Source organism: Acanthopagrus latus, chromosome 1 (genome assembly GCF_904848185.1).
Source record: "Acanthopagrus latus isolate v.2019 chromosome 1, fAcaLat1.1, whole genome shotgun sequence".
NCBI lineage: Eukaryota > Metazoa > Chordata > Actinopteri > Spariformes > Sparidae > Acanthopagrus > Acanthopagrus latus.
In genome coordinates, this window is record NC_051039.1 from 32151314 (window position 1) to 32170260 (window position 18947).

Consider the following 18947-nt stretch of genomic DNA (forward strand, 5'->3'; position numbering starts at 1 on the left):
GTGTGGATGAAAAAAGTCTGGTGTTTCTCCTTGTTCAGTCCCAGACTTGAATCTTTGCACCGCCAGGTTTTGCTGTAGTTTTGAAACACTGTAGTGTCGTTCTCTCTCCTGTTTGTCTCCAATCATACACCCTCCTGTTACTGACACTAATCTATCACTGTGATTCATCAGTAAGTATGACTTCCTGCATTGTCCACTGTAAAACTGTGGTATTTCTTAGCCCACCGCAAGTGTTTGTCCTTGTTTGCCTCCTGAGAAGTGCTTTAGAAACTTCTGCTTGTTCTTTGAGACTCTAAAAGACAGCTTTCTTCTGACAGGATGACCGCTGATTGGATTTTGTTGTTTATTTAGGAATTTCTGTATCTTTGATGAAGTTGCTTTGCTGTCTCTCAGTGAACTGACCTTGATGTACTGATCTCCTGATGTATTCTCCTTTGAATACAACTGATCCAGTTTCTGTACAGTATATTGGATTTACATGCACTGCTCCCATAAAAAAAAATGTCGAATCATAATTTGACAATGAGAAAGACCCTCTCAGATTAGAATAACAATTTGACATCTGACACTATAAATTCCACATTTGACTGCTTTTTCAATGTGACCTCAGACTTTTGACCCCACTGCAGCTTGTAATGAAATGCTGTTCAGTTGTTGTTGATAGCATGCACAATCACATACTGTAGAGTGTGAAATTTAAGTATGACACATTTGACTCTAACCTAATCCACACTTTTGTAATGTCCCAGATAGCCACTGGAGTCTGTAACAGAACAGGGCCGCAACCACAATACGATAGAGCAGGATCTCTCGTTCGTTCCTGAGTCCAAACGCACATCAGGCCGAAGCTGTTTCGGATCTGTTTTTCTGGGTTACGGATACGTGCCAGGGCCATTCCAGCGCCGCCTGCTCATTGCGTTACAGATGTGGAACAGGTTGGTAAAACGACTCTGCTTACCGGACCAGTGCCAGATTTTCAGGATTTTTGTCAGTTAGGGTAGGCCTATAGCAGACCCAAGCATATAGTATGCTACATTTTGCACAGTCTGTGGGATGTCCAAAAAAAACATTTTCACTACAAGGCCTATAACTAAATAAAAAGCTTGACTTGACTTTTTGAGGTTTCAGTTCGAGCATTGAAAACTCAAATGTATAGGCCTCAAATCTAGGACCAGACACTGTCTTGCCCATGTTTGCATAATTTTACCGAAACAGAGAAAGTGCGTTCTTCCAGACAGCCATCATAAAAAATACGTAGGCTACAGTTAGCTGAAATAACTTGTTTTAATGATTAAAACACATATCAAAACAATGTGAACAAAGTCAATAAACAGAACTTATTAATGACCACTGGTGGATGGCGTCGACCAAGAGCAGCCTCAGGTGAGGTTTTGATATTCCTGCTGCTGCTGCTGCTGCTGGCGCGCCTGTTGACAGGGCAAACCAGCGTATGGCATGCGCCCAGATCTCTGCTTCTGTTGCCTTTGCCGTCAATAAGCATTTGCACACTGCACCTGGTGGGAAAACACAGACGTCATTAGAAATTAGGTTGAAAGATAAATTTGGATCAGTGCGACAAAACAGGCCTACATTACATTTGCTCAAAATGATGATTTTGAATGATGATTAGCCCATCGTTCTAATTACTTCTATAAGGCTCCTCAAAGACATGCCTGTTGTTGCAATTCCCAAGTTCACGTCGGTATTCTGTGCAGAGAGGAGGTTGAGTGTAGCCTACAGTAGTTCGCATTCACAGACCAGCTCAACTTTGTTAAAAGCTTAGAATGTAGCTTGGAATGAATGCAGGGCCGACTATCATGATCATGAGCAGAGCAATTCACATAGCTTAGGCTGTTTGTGGAGCCTACAGACAGATTGAAGCAGTGGTGTAAGTATTGGCGTGCAACTGGTGCAGCTGCACCGGGGGCCGGACGCCATGAGCGGCCCATGAAGGAAGGAAGGAAAAAAAAAAAAAACACCTGTCCCGATTTGCCGCAGGCCCCGTTTTGTGAATGAAATAGCTGGGGGCGGGTTGGTAAGGTAACACAGAGTGGCCTTGATGCCTCGTCAACCATAACATACCAAATAATAGCCGGGGTGATAATTTGTTTCAATCACTTTACAGACCAGACACTTATTTGGGACCAGGCGGCAATTTGGGACAGATGTTTAATTCCTTCTTCTCAAAAATCCGGGATGAAAATATCACAAACTTCGCCAGCCTCTCTGTGAATTCTCTGGCATCCTTCTGCAATTGAAGTTGTTTCGGCGGAGGAAAAGATTTAGTCACCCAGCACTCACGGCAAACTCCTCATCTCTGCTGTCAGTCACGGCGGCGTACATTTGTTCCACCATCGCCCTGATCATTTAGCGGGACACTCTCTCATGGTGTGCCCGTTTGCTGATCACCCATCCTCGCGTGTTTATCTCCAACTCCTCGCTAGCCTTCTTCCTCCCTCCACCAGGCAGCCTGGTCCTGTTGCTGTCCTCCTCAGACTGACGCTGAAGCTCAGTTTGATTTTACGCCAATCTCTCACGTTTTTGACTGCGTCAACAGAGAAATGTCTAGGTGCAGCAAATAAATTAATAAATAAATGAATATATAAATGAGTGAATGAATGAATGAATGAATGAATGAATGAATGAATGAATGAATGAATGAATGAATGAATGGGCCCATTATTGATCGGCCCACCAGGAAAAATCCCGGTACTCCTGATGGCCAGTCCAACCCGGCAATAGCACTTCTCTCGAGTAGCTGTGTGTGTGTGTTAAAGCGCGTGTGTGCGTGCGTGTGCACTTTTGCTTAGGGGCGCAAAAAAAATATTTGCACTGGGGCCTATCACCATGATGTTACACTACTGGACTGAAGCCATGAGGATATGATTTCAACTTTGTGGTGGTCTCTCTCTCTCTCTCTCTTTCTCTCTCTCAATTCAATTCAATTCATATGCTTAATTGGCATGAATGTAACATAGACAGTGTTGCCAAAGCGTCGAGTAATAATAATAATAATAATGATAATGATAATAATAATAATAATAATAATAACTGTGTTTGTCCCCCGGCTGACAGCGGTAATGATCGTCGTCTCCCCACCCCCGCTGACGGTGACGAGCGTCCCGTCCCGTCAGTGACAGTGACACTGGTGGCAAGCTGGCAGCATACAACTGCAGTTAAAACGAGTGTTTAAATGGTCGGTCAAAGTGTAAAATTAAGCTCACAATGATGCAATGAAATCGTAAGCTACATGTTGTTTTCATGAATGTGCTCCTGCAGTTCTCAGCGCTATAACAGGAAAAATTTAAAACCACCTTTTAAAAATCAGCACATTAGTGCAAATCTATGCTATGATATTAAAACTTCATTCGGTTAGCCTATAACTAGGTCAATTCTGTGCAACACTTTTCACAAGCGCTATAGCAGATGCGGCTTTAACGTCAAATGGCTGGCTAACACCGACTCCATTGTGGTGAACAAATGCTTAACAGCCCTTTAACTTGCTATCTACAAAGCCAACAGAATTTCACTTGCACAATGCATTTAATTCATATACAGAAAATTAGAATAAACACATATAAACTTACTTGTGGTAGCCATGATCAGTTCGAAATGTGAATTTTGGGGGGTGCTTCTGGCTGAGGTGCGTATTACGGATGTGGGCCGTATCTGTGTGACGACAGTCTAGTGAGACCAATGTTCACTTGGCACTTTTGGCGCTGTCATGAGACGGACCTAAAATGGACCTGCGCCAATGTCAACATCTCTCTCTCTCTTCTCTCAATTCGTACATATTGACGTCCCACAGACGCGGGCCGTACTATTATTATATTATTATTAGGAAGAACAAATACTAGATAACTGCAAGGATTAATGTTAAATGCAAGGATGAATGTTTTTCTGTATGAACATATAGGCTTATACTGAAATAATCGGTTTGTCCAACTATTTCTATAGCTAGGACAAAGGCATTGTGAAATGTAGTTGGCTCAAATCTGTATCACAGATTCGGGCCACACCAGTGAAACCTATGTCAAAACAGTGTTGGCTAAAATCTGTATTGCAGATATGGGCCAGAGTAGTTTTTAGCCTTTGTTGAATGCAGTTGGTTCAGACCTGTATCACAGATTCGGGCCACATCAGTGTAGCCTATGTGAAAACAGTGTCGGCTCAGATCTGGTTTGCAGACGTGGACCAAATCAGTGTCAGACACAGCTAATGTCTTTCGGTTACCTGCTGGAAAAGTGACCTGGGCCAGATCTGTAAAGTGATAGAAATACGAAACTGGCAGTTGGAATGTTTAAGATGAAACCTCTATCTGGCACAGATCTGGTCCACAATCAGAAAACATATCTGAGCTAGAAACGGAGACAAGGGGCTTAAAACGGATCCAAGCTAAATGTAAAGGTTATCTGGGGTGCCAACAGACAGGACCCACAGATTCACAATCCATTATCAGTCAGGTTTAGATTAAAAACAGAATGGGCTGTATCAATCCCTTTAACATGGGCCTGAGAGACGATTCTACACCCACACTTTTTCTGCAGTTTTTCCGCGGTTTTGCACAAACGGCTCACTACAGTCGCTCAGTTTCTCTGGCCGCTCTGTGTCTGCTCTTGCTGCGGCTGCCTTCTCTCCCCCTCACTCTCCTGGTGCTGCTTCAAACATGACACCGGCTTTGGGTCTGACCGGCCGATGATTGGCTGTTCTGCCTTAAGTCTCGCCTCTCTTTCTGTGTTAGATTTATTGTTAAGCCCGTGTTGATGAGGCAGGAACTAGCTAGGTTCATAGACACTGGCACAGATCCACATAGACAGACACCTCACTGAGCGGGTTGGCCCGCGGCTGCGATACTTCGCCGGCAGCTCTGCCCTGTGAACTGATAAGAGTCAATGGAGTGAACTTTATAAAGCTCCTTCTACAAAGTGCTGTAAGTTAATGTCTCTTTTACACATTCACATACGCACAGATATATTCAGGAAACAGGAAACAAAAACAACATCTGTAACGTTCTCTGAAGATTATAAACATTAGCTACTCCTTATATGATCAGTATACAGGCATCAAATCGGTTGTTATGTTTTTATGTGTTTACAGCTGCCAATGTATGTAACACTGTTACTGTTATGATACATGACAGTTAAATGTTGAATCTGTGTATAATAACTAAATCCTGACATGTAACTGTGATTTTTGATAATTTAGTACTAATAATGACAATCATGACAAAAAATGTACAAAGTCTGCCGATCAAGATAAGAAGCTGCAATTGGCAGTGAGCAGCTCTCTTTTCTGTTGGCAGTGAAGTGATAAACTCCATGACAGAACATTATAAAATATGATAATGTATACAACAACATTTGATGGTAAAATAAAAGTAAAGTTGCAGTAGGCTTCTATCATAAATATACACAATATTTATAGATTATTATTATTATTATTATTATTATTATTATTATTATTATTATTATTATTATTATTATTACTACTATTCCTCTGAATATTCTTGACTTTGAATAAAAGCAGCTGTAACACTGCAATTTCTCATCGTGGATCAATAAAGTATTTCTGTTTCTGATTCATATATTATGCAGTCAGTTGTCCATATTTAGAATTAAATTAAATTAAATGAACCAAGACAGATGTCACATTCACTTGTTAGGGTGTGGTTATTACAGACATAGATTCGATATTTAAGTGTTATTTATCATCACAGTAACAGTGTTACATACCCCCCGCCCCCATTTTAAAAAAAAAAAAAAAAAAAACCCACCACCACCACATCCATCCCCTGTACTTTTGAAAAGCTTGCTACACCCCTGCTGTAGATCTACGCTGCCTCTGAGCTCTTCGGAATTGCTACAAAGCTAACCTTTGGGGACAATCATTTTAACCACTTTTTGAGAATCATTCCAAGACCTATCGAACGCAAGTTGGTTCCTAAACAAGACACCACAGTGCGTGTTTAACTCAGTGTGGAAAAGCCGAATGAAGTGGAGCAGCTGAGATCCCACTATAGCCACAGAAGCAAACACTTTTTACATAATTTTGATATTATCCCCACGTGTAGATGTCATGTCCATATTTATGACTATGTAACAACATAGCAATGGTTGCTTGCATAGCAGCTAGCAGCTTTTTACCTATCATTCGCTGCCACTAGAAAAATAAAATAAAAAAAATGAAATAAAATAAATTCCCTACCTACCCATGACCTCAACTGACAACCAACAGGAAACCAAACTTTTTTAAGCCTAAAGTTGCCTTACTTGGATTGGAATGTTTTACCTCTTGCACTTGAAGCATGCCCTTTTCTTTCAAGTAGAAATATATTACCAGTACTATTATTATTAGCTGTTGATAAGTACTTATTTAATTTCCTGGTTTTGTGTAGAAATCCATGCAATAAAGTGGGGTTTGATTTGTGTGCTTCACATCTGCAAATCCTTAGCTTGGAGGTTTACTCAGTTTAATTTGTGCTTACTTCAACCCTCTATTTAGAAACTGCCAGTGAATTTGTTATTAATGATGTTAAAGAGAAGCAGCCATGCTTCTACCCAAGCAACGGTAACTGCAGTAGTAGCATCAGATGAAAACATGGCAAAAATGCATTAAATATATTCAGCTCTTCCTTTTGAATAGCCTGTGTGTGTGTGAGAGGCAGTAGCTCTAGATTAAAAGCTCATCCATTATTGATAAGGATTGCATGTAATGCTGTTTCTCTCGACATTGTTTCCCATTGTGTTTAAAGGAGCAGAGTATTGAAAAGAGAGGGTTCAGAAAGAATAGGAGGAGAAGAAATTGCAGAGAGGAAAGGGGGAGAGAACAGAGGAAAAGAGAGGTAGCGCTACAGCAACCTAAGCAGCTTAGCAGCTGATTTTTAAGATCCTCTCAGCTGACAACTCTGCATGAGTGTGACTGTTAGCCGTAGCGTCCAAAGGATAAAACTGGAGAGGTGGAGTACGACTGACATATTGAATATTGAGACTAAGGCGTCTAGTTTGGTGGCGGTGTCTCTGAATGTTATTGCTATAGCCTGTGGGCATGAAACATATAACAAGCAGTAAGCAGAAGCAGTAAGTTAAAAAGGTTGGACTGATTAACTGTAATATTTTTAAAATGGATTGTTCAGCTGCAAAGAGTTTAAGTCATGATGTCACACTAGACTCTGTTCAACCTGCCGCTGTGACAGAATGCAATCTCATTTCTTTTGTCTGTATTTTTGAAAGACATCGGCATGTTTCTGAGGTTTCCTTTCCAATCAGCAGACAAATCAGCATTCACTACAGAACTCGATGTTAGACATTAAAACTCTCTGGACCCATTTTAAACCTTTATTTACATGTTCTGGTGTTTTAACCGATTCATACTTACCAAAAGTTTTGGAATCAGTCCAGTTGATCATCAGCTGGCAGCTGTCACCTACAATGGCTGCAGCATAATCCTTTGGGGCATATCCAGACATCCAAATTACATTGACTTAAAGCTTTGTTTTTGTATCCTCCGTGACCTCCACTGGCTTACTGGTGCGGTCCACATCTGATTGGAGAGATGGTGCTGGCCTTCAAGGCCATCAATGGAACTGCACACGTCTACCTCCAAACACTGGTCAGACCGAATGCGAGAGCCAAGCACTTCGCTCCACTACATCAGCGGGCTGGCTTGTACCCCCATCACTGATAGCAAGCAAAGGTCAAACAGCAAAGTCACAACTCTTCTCTGTTCTGCAGCCTCAGTGGTGGAATGAACTCCCGACCAGTGTCAGGACGGCGTAGTCGCTTGCCATCTTCCGCTAAAGACTCAAGACTAATTTGTTCAGACTTCACCTTGACCCCACTTAGCATGGAAAAAAAAGTATATGCACTTGCATGTTCTTATCGTTAGCCCTTTAATCATAGCACTTAAGGTATCCTTGATAAATAGCATCTACTAGTTTGGGAGTCGCGAAAGGCATATCTAAGGGGTCAAATTATCTCTTTCTGTGCAAATAAAAAAAGCTAGTACTGAGCGTATTAAAAAATTAGCAGATGAGATATTAGAGTTAGACAGGCTGCATGGCCATTCCCTATCAGCAGATGTAATTAAAAAACACTTGTCATTACAGACAGAGTTTGATCTCCTGTCCACCCGACATGCTGAATACCTTATTTCCAAGTCAAGGCATGGTCATTATGAACATGGGGGAAAAGTCCGGCCAAAGAACTGCTAATCAAACCATTCCTGAAATTAACGATGACTGTGGTTTAAAATGCACTGACAATGAGAAGATGAATTCCTGTTTCAGGAAATTCTATCAATTACTTTATACCTCAGATGTGCCCACTAATCATGTTGTCCTAGAAGACTTTTTTAAATCCTTGAAGATGCCTTCTGTAGGCGCAGAACTCCCGGCCGAACTGGAAAGGGATTTCTCAGTCAGGGAGATAGTGTCAGCAATAGGTGCCATGCAAAGTGACTAATCTCCAGGGCCAGATGGTTTCTCAACCAAATTTTTCAAAAAGTTTTCTGACCAGTTATCTCCTTTGCTATTGTTAGTATTTGAAGAGTCTTTAGTCACCAATTGTTTGCCCCCAACCATGCGTCAAGCAGTGATCTCTTTATTACTTGAAAAGGATAAAAAAAAACCTTAATTGCAGTTCATACTGCCCTGTTTCGTTGCTGAACACATATGCAAAGATTCTTGCCAAAGTTTTGGCATATCGCCTTGAAAATATTATCCCCTCTATTATAGATACAGCGAATCTACTCTTCCTCTATATGCCTCAGCCACACTGTGGTTCAGTTTAAAATAGTGCATCGGCTCCATTGGACCAAGGATAGATTGTCCAAGATCAAGACGGGTATTGACCCTACGTGTGATTGGTGCAGGCAGGCTCCTGCCACACTGCTGCACATGTTTTGGTTGTGCCCTAAGCTATACAATTTTTGGCAGTCCATCTTTGAGGCATTCTCTGGAATATGTGGGAAAACAGTACACCCATCTCCTCTTATTTCATTGTTTGGTGTGGCTCTGGTGGATGCCACTTTCTCTGGGGGTCATCTAAGTATGATGGCCTTCTGCTCTTTGTTGGCTAGGAGGCTTATTCTGTTTAAATGGAAAGATGCCCCCCCCCCAACATATGGCCAATGGATTAGGGAGGTCATGAGTCATGTTCATCTTGAAAAAATTAGACATACTGTAAGAGGGTCCACAAATTTTTTTTTATGTCATTTGGCAGCCACTTTTTGATTATTGTTATTATTTTTTCCTTTATTATTATTATTTATTTATTTATGTTGTCTTTTTCTTTTACTTGCCTAGATATGTTATATAACATGTATGAAACTGCAGAATATGTCAGGACGTATGGAATTTGCTGGTGGTCCAGTACTCGTGAGTTGGGGGCACTGGGATGTTGGTTGGTTTGTTTTTATGGACAGGAACTAGAGCTGATTAGTTGACATGTGAATTGTATACCCTTTGTTTGTTATATTTGAAAAATAAAAGAGACCTTGATCAAAAAAAAATATATATATATACTCAGACCAGGGCTTGACAATTGTTTCAACTCTTTGTTACAAATGTACTTACTCTAATTCTCCTTGGACAAAAGTCAGTTAAATGTAAATGTCTCAGAACAACATCATCAGCCCGTCAGAGTGTCTGACAACATTAATGGAATTATTCTTACTGAGATGGTATATTTGTTAACATAACATGATAACATGATCTTTTAGTAACCAGAACACAAGTCTCAATCTGAAATCTCATTTGAGTTGTTGCAGGTAGATGATGAAAGAAACATGCATCCAGCATTCACTTTCCCGTGGTGATGAACTTTGAACAGTGTTTTCACTGTGGTTACAAAGTAACAAGTGAAAATCCTGCTGTCGGATTTCAAACTCATGTTAACACAAACCTGTCACCCAAATGCAGTTACTCACATGACAAGAGGCAGGATTGAGGGGGAACAAAAGGCAAGCTTTAATAAAACAAAGCGGAATGCAACAAAAACCAAAGAGCAGGAAATGTAAATGAATGGAAAAAACAAAGTAGCAACACAACAGCTAGACAAAGTAGCAACTGAGGTTAAATCAAAGTACAACCAAAAGCAAAGTTCAAATTAAAACAGGAGAATGGAGACACGAGAAGACATGGGCAGAACATGAGACCAACAGAAGCAGACACAGACAGGAGCAATGAATGGACAAACACCAGAGAGAAGACGAAGACTATATACACAGACACTAATGAAGGGAGGAGGAACAGGTGAGGTGGAGCAGCAGGTGGGAACACTCTGGCTGATCAGCAGCACACTGAACAGCCTAACACAGACAGGGGGAGACAAACATGCACCAAGAAGGAGGGGAAAGACAGAGAAGCACACAGGACACTGATGCCCTGTGTACACCACAGGAATACACAGGTATTTCCCTGCGGTTTGGACTCTCATTTACATGAAATCCCTGTTTTTATCACAGAAAAAATGTATTTCTAAAAACTCCAGCCAAAGTGGAGATTTCTGAAAATGCTGGTTATGTGTTGCCATGTCAACTGGGAGAATCAGGGTTTTAGGTTCTCAAACGTCACACTGTGCACCAGAACATGCTTAATGTCATGTGTGCGCCCCATCTGTCTGTCCACACAAACGAACCTCGTGCCATATTTGTTGTTTTGAAAGGAAAAGGAAGTTGCTCGTGTTATTCGTTGTTGTCGATTCTGAGGATTCTGATTGGCTTGCATGGTTTTATCCTTCTCCCTACACTGCCGCCCATATGTTTGGCATAGTTATAATGGCGCTCGACGGTGTATTTATGGAGGTTGATGTAAATGACAACTTTTTTGAAAACAATGTTGAGTACACGATGTCATTATTGAAAACGGAGGGGGGGGAATATTCGTTTCTGTAAATACCCGGCTATGTGTAAATATAGCCTGAAAGAAAACGAGATGGCATGGAAATCTAATACAAGTATCCACAAGACGCAGATTCATGAACCATGACAAAACCATTCATTCCCTCAAAACATTTTTTACATTTTTTTAATACTCACTGTGTTTACATGCACAGCTCAGTCAGATTACAGCCTTAGTTTGACTATGCTACTCAATCAGACAACTTCAGTTGTCCGAGTATACATCGAATTACTGGCTGAAGCATGTCATACCCCGGTACGAAAGGTGGCACTGTAGTCATTTCAACTAGTGGTAACAGAAACACCTCAGGCTGACCTCTTTATGTCACCAGCTGCCTCGGCATTCGAGAAAGATGGTGTATGAAGAGCGAGGAGAAGCTACATCTTTGTACATTTCATATGTGGTGTACATGATAATTACACAAACTAGATGCACAATGGTGCTCTTGCTTGCAGTTATTTCAGAGGAAAGCCGCCACCATCCTTCTACTTCCGGCTCACGGCCCCGGGAAAAAAAATCTCGAGCCTGCGCAGAACGCAAAAATCCGATCCGATCTGATGTAGCGTATACATGCAGGAGTAATGGGACTATCAATCGAATAATCTAGGTGTTTTAATCCGACTATGAGAAATCTGATCCGGTCCGATTTTATTCAGAATAAGGTGTGTACATGCATCTCAAAGATCCGATCATAGTCAGGCTAACCCAGTAATTCGGTTTTCTTGAGTGTCATATAAACACACTGACTGATCCAAATCACACCCCTGCCATCTGATGAGCTGAGTCACAGCAACACCATCAACCATTTTGTTTTCCTGCGGTCTCTGGCTCTGTCCGTGGTAGGTGGTTCTTGTTTTTGATGGAATGATTGATAAGAAGCCCTCTTGTAATTGCAGCCGTTTTTGAATTTATTTTGAAATATGTGCTTTGGTTTTGAATTGAGACAAACCGCAGAGACAGAAGAGCAGTAATGTTACCTTGTCAGTTTCTTTTTTTTATCACTCCATGCTTTTTGGTGTTTGCTACAGATGTGTGAATGACTAAATGACTTTAGCTGATTATGTGCTGAATCATGCGATCGCATAGTCGCGTTTTTCTGGAGGGACTGAGAAACAGAGCAGCTACTGTTGCTACAGCAAAGCAACAAGTCATCAGACTGCTGAGTGAGATGCACTGTTTGTCTGATAACTTGTCTTTTCTCTGAAATCCAAAACATTTCCACAGTGCTGATCTCCTCGTGATGTTGTTCTTTGCTGTTTGGAGGTAACATTGTTTGAATTTTTACAAAGCTTGGACAGCGAAGGTGACAGATGAGCCAATGGAATTTTTTCGAGTTTTTTCCAATTGAAAAAACACAATTTTGCAAACTAGTGTGGTTTTATCAAAATACTTATCACAATTCACAAAACCACACACCCAAACTGCAAAATACCTCATATATCCTTCAAAGTGAAGCACTGCTACCAAAACGACGTATAGCATTATCAGAATCAAACTTTTGCACCAGCACTTCATTCATATTACAGATTCTTGTCTAACGAACTACGTTAGGCATAATGAAAAGCACTCCTATCTTTAGTATGCTTTGCCATAATACTATTATAGTTCAAACTGCAGAGAATTCTTCATATTGTTCACATGCATAGAACTATTTGCAGATACACACACATGCTGTTGAAACATTTATTTATTTATTTTTCACCAAACAAGTCACTGCAACATATGCACAGCAGCTATATTTACATTGGAGTGAACAAAAATATGCTCACAAAACTGTAAACTCAAAAATAAAATTGCAGAAAAGAAATGTGTTAATGGACAGAGAGTCCAGCCTCTCGCAGTGTCAGCCCATGGTTGATGACATGATCAACTAAGGTTGCTCTGTTTTCATTTGAAAGTTGTTGTCTTCTTTGGCCATGACCTCCTCTACCAGTTCTACCTCTCACTCTTCCTCCCCCTCTCATTCTCACCCTCCCTCCTCCTCTTCCTGTCACCTGTGGTGTTTTCTTCTTGATTGAAGTGGTAACAAATACGGTAATTTAAATGTTCAATTATTTTAAATGGCAGTGTTTTGAAATGGCAAATATGTGACATTATGTCAGATTGTTGTCTTATGCAGAGAACTGTGTTCAGTGCAAAATGGCAATTGCAAAATGTGTATAAAGCAGAAAATGTGTTTAAGGTTTTGGAGACTTGAGAAGACGTTTTGCTCTCTGGGTGTCTGTCAACTGGAAAAAACTCTAAGTGAAGGTGAATCTTAGAAACACTGATATGAATGTTTGTACTTTGCAACGATCATATTGGATTTTTGATCATTTCATTGACATTGATCTGGATCCATTGATTGTTACACCCTTTGTAAGTACCTTTGGAGAATTCACAGCAGGACTTCTTAAAGGAGACTAGTGTTTCAGATGACAAAAAGGATTGTCTTTTTTTTTTTGAGTGTTTGAGAATTTTTGAAAATTAAGTGTAAGAAGAAAAATTTTAAAAATAGAAGCCTTGCCAATCTGCTGAGGAAGGGTCTGGACTGCCAGAGCTGCGACAGACCAAACATGGATCTGGTGGAATTAGGGGGTTAGAATAACAACTACAGCTTTCCAGTGACAAAAGCAAGCACTTAGAGTGGATGTAACTTTGACATTCGATGTTGCCCTAAAGAATTGCGATGCTGCCATTACAGTTGAGGAGATCTATCGAAATGTTTCCAAAGCTTTTGGCAAGTATGAGTCAATCACAACATGTAAATAAAGGGCCCAGGTTTGAAAATACCAGAATTACCACCACACAGGTAATATTCAGCAGAGCCCTCTTCTACAATAACTTTTGTCAGTGTTTTAGCTGTATTCACTGCTGTCTTCGTCTGTCTGCAGCATTTGGTTCTCTCTGACCTACAGACATGTTTGAGGTAGCCATAGCCCTCTTTGTCTCTTTTAGTTCTTCAAGCGTTTTCCATCACTTGACCTATCTGGTAGTAGAAGCTATCACCAGAAGTGCTGCAACTGGTAGCTTTCCCAGTTCCACCACTGTCTATGTAGGTACAAGAACAGGAGGATCCAGTTCTCTGTCTTGATTGGATAAAGCGGTGAGGGATACTTCTTTATTTAATGAGCAGGAGGAGTGATGTGTGAGTGAATGACATCGGTTACTGACCAAACGCTCCCTAACAGTGAGACATCATCCACAGAGTCTTTGGCCGCGCCAGCATCCACTGCCAGGTAGAAACAGTGCTGGGCTGTTGTATAAGAGGAAGTAACATAGAGACAAACAGACACACACAGCATACACACACACATACATGATGTTGAGCATGACTCACTCACTCCAAGCAGACACATCCGTATCCATGGGCAGACTCACACAGACAGCAGACAGTGTGTGTGGTGAGGCAGCGACCCACAAAGCAGCTCTCCACTCGGCTCCCAGTGTTTCTGTGTCAGCACTCTGTGGCCGAGGGCAGGACGAGAGATTGTATCCCTGCCAAGCTAGATGGTGCTGAAGTCAGACTGACATGACAATAAGAACAGATTTATGACTGAGTTTTAGTTTGAAGAGTTTTCATTCTCAAATCACAGCAGTGATTTGACCGTAAGTTTTTCTTCATATTTCAAGGTCAGCAGAGACAGTGTCCTCGGCTGTTTTGAGGACATATGTGCAATTTCAAAAGAGAAAATATGACATGCAAATATGACATTTATTGATTTATATGTTAACCTAGGCTTTATTTGTGAACGTATGTGAGTCAAACCTTTGTGGCATAAAAGCATAATTATGACGAAAGAGGCACTTTTAAGACTCGTTTTCAGGCAAGCTAATTTTCAACGGAGTGCAGGGACACTCTTATGCTAGCATCAAAATTGCCATTTTTAAAACCCTAAGAAGACTCAACGCAACATGAGTCTTTGCTCGTAGTATCACCAGGGTCTCTACACGTGAACACGAAAATTGTGAACATTGTGTACACAGAGTTTACTAAAATATACTTTCACGTTAGCTGCTGCATCTACGGCAAGCCGCTGTCATACCAGACAAACAGTGTCGATCCCCAAGTGCAAGCAAACAGGTAGGGGGTCCAACATTACTTTCCTTCCTGTTAGGTGTGTACACAAACAATGTTCGCAGTGCTCGTGTTCATGTGTAGATGGGAAATCTTAAAAGTATGTGCAAAATCCTACATGTTGCCTGCCGTGTTTTTAAGCTAACTGGAGCTACTGCCATTGAAAGCAGACCATAACCTTCCCCTCCACCACCCACGTTACTAATTGGCGCCCGACCATTATCCTCTGGGCTTCTCCTCACAAGCATGGATCGGACCAGCCTGCCTTCTATATTATGCTTCTTTATCCTGGGAGTCATGGAGTGGATGTGTGACAGTTTTCCCGGCCGCAATCGTACCGTATTGGAAGCTAACTTATTCTCAACCTAAATGTAGCTGTGAATGCTGGAGTTACGTTACTGGAGTGCCGCATGTTGGCAGCATTGGATGTGTGTGCTTTCTGTTGCTTTCCTGTAAGCTGGAAATTAAGGAGAAAACAGACAACCTCCACGTTCAGTGTGGTTATGAGAAGACTTTTCACTGTGGACTAGCTTTGTGAAGTGCACTCTAAAGATGGCGCCCGCTGAAGATACCCAGGTCAAGGAGCTCGACAAAAGGGCCTTAGGCCAGGCCTTTGAGGTCATCCTGGCCACTCTAGCCCCAGATGCCAAGGTCAGCTTCCCCATTTCCTCCCAAGACGACTGACGTCTCACTGGGGAAAATTCAGAAGAAGCTGCAGAGGAGAGACTTGACCTGATATAAACAGTTGGGTTGTTAAGTCATCTGTAGTACAGAGTTAAAATGTTTTTGCATTTGTAGTGTTTATGTTGAGCATCTTGCCTTCTGTGTTCACCACTGTTCAAGTTTACTTAAGTGGTTTGTTGTAAAAGAGGAAAAAAAAGTTGGATTTAGCTGCATACTTTACCACCTTGTACTTTGAGATGTGGACTAATCTTTATACCTTATACTCTGTCAACTGACAAGCATATTGGTGTCATGGCCTCTGAATGCCATACTTAACTGTTTACTATCTGATGTCTTAATACAGTGCAACACTGCTCCCTGTGGACGCATAAATGAATGCAGTCTTAACTCCCATTTAGTTAAGTTTCACTTTTGGTTTGGGAGAAGGAGAGCACATGGCTAGTGCTGCAGATGACTCTGATCTTTGTCTGAGTTGTGGTTGGATTTTATTTTGTCATTTAAGCCACAGAAGGCCATATCTGTAAATGTTTGTGCTTTATAAGTTTGGTGAACATTGGTTGTGTATTACAATCGTTTTTATGTTGAACATACTGTAATAATTCGTCCACGTATGAATAAGGGGCAGATTCGCTTAGATGTTAAGTTGTTAAGCATGTAGCTCAGATATTGTTCTGATTCATGGTGTGTTCAAGTGTTCTACTACACTCTCTCAGTGTTGTCTGTACTTACCTCAGTCATTATGGTTATTAGTCTGTAGAGCTGCATTTAAAAAAAAAACAAACTGTATTTGTGGATATTTTGTATTGCAGTTTCACAGTCAAGATATGTTCCTCAGTAAAGGTCAGAGACAGTGCCACCTATGGCCAGCATAATCGGTGTGCTAAGCATGTTCTCTTAACCTGTGTGTTACGGCTAAGATTCCATTGAGTGATGTATAACAAAATGCTAAGTGTAGCTTGGTTACATCTTCTGCTGTGTACATCTTGCCCTGAGTGTTGAGGGGTGAGGGCTGGAGTGGTGTATTATGAAATGCTAAGTGAAGCCTGGGTACTTCTTATGCTGTGTACAGTTGAGGACAGCCTTATGTTCATCAGGGGGAAATATGCAACACAGTTCTTGAATGTAGTGCCTAGGTGGCGCCTCCTTTTTTTTGTGGATAATGTAACCTGTACCTAGAAGAAGAGCAGGTGTACTTCTGCTCCACCATGCGTAAAGATGCCGCCCACTGAGTGAAGACCTCTTGTTGAGGGTGTTGTTTACTGCAGTGCATAGTCTTCTACTGCACATGGGGGATAAGTAGAACATACTCAAATTTATCTTTAGCCTCTTGGCATATTTATTTAACAGTGAAGTACGGGCCGATGTGCCGCCGTCTTATTAGCATGGCTAACACAGAACAACAACTGGCGCTCACTCGGAATGTGGTGATGTTATGTCTTGTATGTACCACTGCCATTAAAAGCAGACCATAACCTTCCCCTTCACCACCCAGGGCCTGTCCCCCTGACCAATAGTAGCTAAAGTTGAATTTGCACCTAGGTATGAAGACTAGGGAATTCTAGGAAACTGAACAACCTCATCTGTTGGTCCCGACAATTACATGTATCAGCTATTACTGCTCCTTTCTTCTCCTTTGTTGCTGAGGTCGACTTTCCCCTGACCTCAAGATTCCTTTTCTAGCTGTCACTCTGCTCTCTGTCGCTCCTCATCTCCGAGAGCGCATTGGAAATGAATGAGTACATGTCTCTTTTTGTCTCTGTCTGTCTGCCAGTGTGTGTGCATGTAAATGAGTAATCAAACTAATGGTAAACACCCTTATTCTATTCTCAGGTCTGGACAAGGCTCCACTCTGCTGGGGTAAATGTAAGCGTCTCCCAAATGCCAAAGTAAAGGTTGATGATCCTGAAACTACACTTGTGTGGGTTGAATAGTGTGTGTGTGTGTGTGTGTGTGTGTGTGTGTGTGTGTGTGTGTGTGTGTGTGTGTGTGTGTTAATCAGTATGACCCTGGCAGTGAGCAGAGTTATTTTTGGAAATGTTCCTCCTTCTCCCAGCAGACAAACACGAACACAAGTGAGGTTTCAGGATCATCAGACTTTACCTTTAGCATTTAGAGGCTACTGTCAGATGAATACACACACGACTTCTGCGGTGCATCAGTAAAACTGTCATTCTTAACAGTACTAACCCAAAAACTGAGAGTATCTGGAGAATGGGCTCACTGGCAAAATGAAACAAAGTCCTTAATCATCTTACATAAATGTACCCCAGCTTTTGTCAAAATACCCAGAGGTTAATGAATAAACCTAATTAAACTAATCTGCTTAGTATGAAAATGTTCTATACCAAGACAAAAATAAAACTGCACACTCAGATGGCTGCTTGCTATTATTAATGGACTTCTCAGGAAAGTGATTGAGAATACCAGTATCAATCCAACATTCTCTCTCACAGTTTCCTCACACCTTATGGAAAAATACTATAATTTACCCAAATCTAGACTAGATCTTACAAAATTATTCTGGATGTTATTTCAGACCACGCATCGGCCAGCTTCCACCTAGTGCATGAAACCCTAACCCTAACCCTAACCCCTCCAAATAGTTGGTGATACCACACCTCACTCCTAACTGGCAGACATTTCAACAACTTTCTTACCAGAGAGATTGCTAAACATAAAAGCAAGCGGCGGTAGAGGAGAGACCAGGATTAAATAGCAGATGTTGTTGAGCTGACAATCTGCAGGAATGCAATTCTGTTGCTGCAGACACCATACCCACCACTGCCACGCCTATAGACACAGGGAAAGGACCAAGTGAGGGAGAAGGGAGGGGGAGAAGCAAATAGGGGCGAAGACACTAAACAACAGAAAAAAACCCAACTGCCAAAGACCATGACAAACTTAAAGACAAAATAAAATTTAGGAATTTCAGACTTTTCCTCCACTGAGCAAACTTAAATTGAAATACAACAAAAAAAATTGCTGTGATCTCAAATATATCATTAATCAGAAGACACAGTACTTTGATGGCTTCTTTGGGCATCCCAAAATAGTTGAATGAGTGGCAGGGCCAACCTAACTGACCCCACCAAGTCAAGTCAAGTCAAGTCAAATTTATTTATATAGCACATTTCATACAGCAAGTGTAAACTCAGTGTGCTTCAAGAAATTAAAACAAAGATAAATTGTATAACATAAAATAACATTAGGGTTAAAAAAAAAAAATTATGTGTATAAAAAAACATTTAGGACATTATAAAATCACACAAGAATGTATTATTATCATCATTAAAAAGGGAGATAAAAATA

General features: G+C 41.1%; 1 protein-coding gene across 6 annotated transcripts in view; it reads left to right on the forward strand.

Moving 5' to 3' along the window:
- The window catches only part of glra3 (glycine receptor, alpha 3), a 114141-nt gene that overhangs the window by 18507 nt on the left and 76687 nt on the right, over window positions 1–18947 (forward strand). The window contains exon 1 of one of the 6 annotated variants that reach the window (XM_037109989.1): window positions 10271–10406. The exons of 4 other annotated variants lie outside the window; for them this stretch is intronic. The gene's annotated coding sequence lies outside the window, so the exon portion shown is untranslated. Of the gene's footprint in view, window positions 1–10270; window positions 10407–17137; window positions 17502–18947 lie in introns of those variants that run through there. One more of the 6 variants, XM_037110000.1, reaches the window with a different exon arrangement.